We start from the raw sequence: 5,569 nt of genomic DNA, 5'->3' as shown, positions 1-5,569 counted from the left end.
GAGTATGAATTTTGACCTACTCACTACTACAGAAATCTTAATTCGGGACACCCACTTAATTTTTACAAGGACACTTAATTTAAAAACTGTCTTTATATATCTACTATGACATGATAGGCTGTTTGCCTTTTAATTAAAGCAAAGGCCCTCTCTCCTTGAACCAAAATCAACGTCCTTATACATGTACAAGGACAAAGTAGTGATTGTCTTATAACATTTAAAATGAGCAAAACACGCTGACACTACACTGGGCTTGAGGACTAGAGTTCGATTCCCCTACAGATCCAAAAGAATTGGGAAATTTGAAGACTTTTTACTTCTATCCCCAAAAAACAAAAACCTCTACCAGCGCCAAATCTTCCCTGTTCATCAAAAGTTTCCCTCTACAATTTTTGAGTATCCCCAGATCTTCTCTCTGCAACACTCGAGATTTGTACCCATATGGCAATATACCAAATTCACTTTCCCTCTAATCCTATTCACTCTATCAAACCTAATATTCATATTTGTGGGCAGAAAAGAAAAAACTTGTGTTCCTCTCTGATCATTCGAACACCCATTATCCATCCATCACTGATGTCGTCATCTTTTTCATAGTCCTTCTTCCGCTGTTCTTAAGTGGTTCTGCTATTGCCAAGCCTCCGGGTTACCTCCGCTTTGAGTACGCAAAGTTCTCGCAAGGTATCGAGTTCCCAGTTTCTCTCTTTTTTATTTATTTTTATATAAGTAATTGCTTTGAATCCCTTTCTGGGTTGTTTATCTCTTGGATTTATTCATGATTTGGATTGGGTATTTTGAGTTCGTCTTTACTTTTCTCCATCTTCATTTTAGGTTTTGTTATATTTCATTACTGTTCTGTTTGTTTGGGAGCTGATATTGACTCTGCAATTAATATCTAGAGATGACTTGATTCTTGAGAATTGGTGAACACGCTTAGAAAGATGAAATAGTTTGTGAGATCAATTTTGAACTTGCGTCTTGGTAAGTCTTCTCTTCTCATGGATATATGGCAGCTAAAGACATGTTCTTTTTTTCTTCTATTCTAAGATGATCCATTTAGAAAATTACAATCATCGCGTTAAATTTCACTGCTTCTGGGACAATATTTCAGTTTCAATGTTAGTCATAAGATATCAATCTTATGGAATAGAGTTTAGGGATTTGTTATTTTGTGCAGTTCTAATGGGGTTCTTTGATTTAAAGTAGACATATTCAGCATGGAGTTTTGTGTAAGGTATGAATTTTGTTATTTTGTTACATAGGTTCCTTTTTTGGAATTTGATTGAGGTGTAAAATCAGATTGCAGATACATACTCAGGAAGACGCTTTCATTTTATGTACTGTGCATCTCCTGCGAGACGGCCCAAATAGTATGTTGAAAGAGGTAGGAGTGTTTTCTTCATGCTTTTCTTTTTATTGCTGTAAGCCTGGCTAAGCTGCTGGCTCTTATATTTCTTATGGTGTATGGGATTTGTTTTTTTTTTTTTTTTCTCTATGAATGTCCCAACTACTTCGTTGTATATGACTAAAGAAGTAGGGTTCATGAAATATGGGAAATAAGAATGCACTCTCAGGTCTTGTTGTGTTTTTAAGTCAAAATTTCATGCTAGGATACTGAAAATTTGAGCTAGCTTTTGGCCAAAAATAAAGAAGAGAGGAAGCAAGTCTTTTGTTGATTAATTGCAACGTGTAACTACGTTGACTCATCAAGTTTTCAGAACACATGACATTATAGAGAAGGTTTTGAGTTGCTTTTGCCCAAAAAAGAAAGTAACTATTTGTGAAAGATAAATTCTTGTAACTTCCTCCATACATGTAAATTTTACAATTATTTTTGTAAATAGATAAGTTATGCACGCTTGTTTATGGCCTTATTGTTCTTGAATGTCATATAGTAAGATTATGATTAGTATTGCTGCTTATGATAGCAGGTCGGTGGCATTGAGAGACGCTTGATTTAGATTACGAGAATCTTTCCATAAAATTTTCTGGAGCAAACTTTGATTGGATTGGAAAGGTATGCTAATTCAATATACTATATATACAGTTTACCTGATTGGCTTATAGGCTTTAATATTAGAGGAATTTGATATATGATTGTACATAGTTGATATTTCATCCCTTATTTTTGCCTTACTTGAATTTCAATGTACTTATGCATCTAACCAGATTGTAGCTGGTTTAGTTTAGTTACTACCTGGGATATGAAAAGCCAAATGGGGTTGTAATGCTTCTTGTATCCTCTTTGTATCCCCTTGTTTACTCTCCAATGTAGTAGCTATTCTTTTGGCTTGTAAGCTAGTTCTTTTTGTTGTGCCTCTCTTGTTTACTCTTAAAACAAACCAACTTTAAAATCAAAACTTCATATTGTGGTTAAAACAGCTTTGCTGAATTTTCTGAGAAAGCTGCTGATCTGTTAACTTTGAGCCTTGTGTTGACCTACTTACTGATCTCCAAATGTCATGAAATTTTGATATGTTTCTGTTCTTCTAGTTAAAAAATGATCTAGAAAGTTTCATCTTATTCCGATGTATAATGAATCTTCAGTGATTTTTCTTTTAAGTCTGGTCTGCTTTTGGCAAAGTTCCAGAATTTTTAGTTTACCCTCTGACTTTCTGCTGAGATTTGAACTTCTATTTGAATCATTTATCCTCTGGTCTTTATATATTAAGAACTAGACATTCCAATAATTGTTTCAAAATTTATTTCTTGTCAATTGGTCTTAAAATGAATTTTTGGTGGATTTTCTAAGTTGACTTTGCTGCTGCAATATTTTCCTAAAGACTGACAGTTCAGTCTATTTGCATCCATCTTTTCCCTTACTTCCCGAACTCCAATTTGCTTGAAATTTTAGTATGTTGTACCTTGTTAGGTCAGCTTTCATTCTGGAAAATTTCACGTTCATTGCTGCACAAATGAATTTTTCAAAAATCCCCAAAGCTGAACTGTTGCTGCCTTAAGGTTACACTTTAATTGTGTCAAATTTGGTCTTTTTCTAAATTTCTCTTACTTGAGAACCCCTTAAGTCTCACACCCCCAGGTTTGGGGTGTGAAAAATTGGTATCACATTTCATATATGTTGTTTTCTCACATATATGTATTAATAGATTAATTATAATCATTCAAAACTTGGTCAAATGAAAGAATAAAATAGTTATAACTCCACAGCATATACTGGTCCCCTTACTACTAAGTGTTAGAGTTGGTCTTGTTATTACTAATAATTAGTCTGTTCATTACTTGTCTTAGAATGGATAGAGCTTGGATCAAAATGGATAGAAGATTACCCGAGTATGAGGTTGGGGATGACATGTTCTAAGATTCATTACTTGTCTTAGATTGTTTGTTTCTTTCAGTTTTAGATGTGTTGTTGTAGCACCTGACTGTTGAATCTATCACTGTTATTGTTAGCAAATGCAAATGTGAGATGGATAATAAATGCCAAAATATGCACGGACCATGTTATATAATTGATTTATATATTTTGTTGCTTATATGTGGAATGATCATTTGACAGGAGATGTTCCATTAATGATGTTTGGAAAGTGTTTATACAAGTACACACACCTTATAAGAGAATCTTCTTTTTGAAATGATATTTATCTTACTTGTTTGTGATTAGGAGTAGGGCCTTTTATTCTGATGATTTGTCACACCCCGGTGATTGTGTTATAAAGCAGCCCAATCCAATGACTGATCACCATCTCTCTGCATGTCTATCTTTAACTCATTATTAGGAGAGAAAAAAAAATGATCTGCCTTCTTTTTGGTATTCCATCTATATGTCTATCTCTATCTCATATAGTGATATGCTTACTTATTACAATTTACTTAACTGAACTTTGTAGTGTCCTACTCAAGCTGGAAAAGTGGAATGTGAATATTATGTAATGAAGTTCATGAAAGCAATCATTGAAGATCCAACCATATTAACTAGAAGCAAGGTTAGCTCTTAAATGATCAGACTAGCTAGCATAATTACTATTGCAATTAAATATTGTTTCTATGTTGGTTTTGGTAAAAATAACAAGACTATTATACATGCTTTGCTGGTATTACTTGTGGAAACAAAGAATAAAAGGAAATTTATTGCTTTATATTGATTGTTGCAGTTCAACAACCAAAGTTACAATCAAGAAGAGATAGATGATGTTCGAGTCGAGTGGGCTGACCTTGTTGAAACATTACTCCAAGATGATGTAGAATAGTTTGGTTAGTATATTTTGCAAAGTATATATTAAGCTGAGTTTTTGTGCATGCCCATGTAAAGTTTTAGATCAACTAGGTTTTTGAAAGCACTAGAAGTACATGTAATATGATCTCACCAAGACTCGTGGTTGGTAATGTGTATTTTGGATGCCATGAGGTTTGGGATAATCTGTACACATTGCTGGGAATCTCCATGACAAAAATAGTGCGTCCTAATAATTAATAGAGGACATTTATTTGCCCTTTTTTTTTAAATTCTATAATGTCTACAATGACATTTTTTTTTTGAATTTAAGGACACACATTGCGTGTCCTCGTATGTAATATATATGACATTTTTTTTGCCTTATAAAGACATCTTATGCTAGTCCTCAAATATGTACAATGACATATTTTTTAGCTAAGAGGACATTTTCAAAATGTCCTAGTAAATATTTGAGGACATTTTTTTGAAGATTTAAGGACACTTTAAATGTGTCCTAATAAACTTTACATGACGTTTTTTTGAGTTTTAAGGACGTTTTTGTCGTGTCTTAGTAGACATTAGACGACATTCTTTGAAAGCTACAAGGACGTTTTTTAAGTGTCCTAATAGACATTTTAGGACGTTTTTCAAACGTCCTAAAAAATGACTTACAATGACTCCTTGATAGATGACGTTTTTTTTGCGTGTCATCTAAAGTTTTCAATGACGTTTTTCGAACGTCCTTAAATGCTTTTTTTGTAGTAGTGACTTCTCTTCAGAAAAGAGAGAGAGAGAGTTTGACTAAAGATAAGAGAGGAAGAGACGGATGAGGGTATTTCTGGAATACAACAATATCATTAATTGTAATAATATTATAAAATCAAATGGGAGTGTGGTTTACAATTCGGGGAGTGTAAATTTCACTCCCCAAAACTAAAAGGCTCCGAAGTGATAGAGGGAGATAATATAATTCTTCTGAATTCAATTCTTTTGTTAAATCTTTAGGAGTAATTCATGAATTACTCCCACCTAATTCACTTGTAATCCTATTGGGCCGTAAGACGCAAAACACTAGTTAAAGCTTTCAGGTGGACGTAGTCTCCTACTAAGGCGGGAGGTGGACTACTATATTTCTCGTGTCTCACTTAATTTCTCCCTCACTCTCTCTCTAAAGCTAACTAGAGCCTTCGGTTCTAACGTTAACAACTCTTTCGGTAGTTTATGAGTAAATGGCAATCACAAAAGCAGACATATTAGCAGTGCTCTGCTTCGAATCCTCCGAATCGTGTCTGTCCTGCATAGAAAACCAATTCACAGCAAAGCATATCATCACTCACTGGGTTACCCAAAGCTCCCTAATGACATGAAACCAATCCATGTTTGAACGGATTTGCA

General features: G+C 34.0%; 1 long non-coding RNA gene across 2 annotated transcripts; it reads left to right on the top strand.

Moving 5' to 3' along the window:
- The first annotated feature begins 333 nt into the window (after nt 1–333).
- On the top strand, nt 334–4,326 carry LOC133723468 (uncharacterized). 2 transcript variants are annotated; one of them, XR_009853059.1, is made up of 6 exons: nt 334–681; nt 900–981; nt 1,263–1,384; nt 1,932–2,017; nt 3,849–3,944; nt 4,113–4,326. It is a non-coding gene; the product is annotated as an uncharacterized LOC133723468 (long non-coding RNA). The 2 variants fall into 2 exon arrangements; XR_009853058.1 differs by lacking the exons at nt 1,932–2,017; nt 3,849–3,944; nt 4,113–4,326 and adding an exon at nt 1,611–1,854.
- The last annotated feature ends 1,243 nt before the right edge of the window (nt 4,327–5,569 follow it).

Source organism: Rosa rugosa, chromosome 7, assembly GCF_958449725.1.
Source record: "Rosa rugosa chromosome 7, drRosRugo1.1, whole genome shotgun sequence".
NCBI classification, from domain to species: Eukaryota; Viridiplantae; Streptophyta; class Magnoliopsida; order Rosales; family Rosaceae; genus Rosa; species Rosa rugosa.
This window is presented reverse-complemented; position numbering and strand designations above follow the sequence as displayed.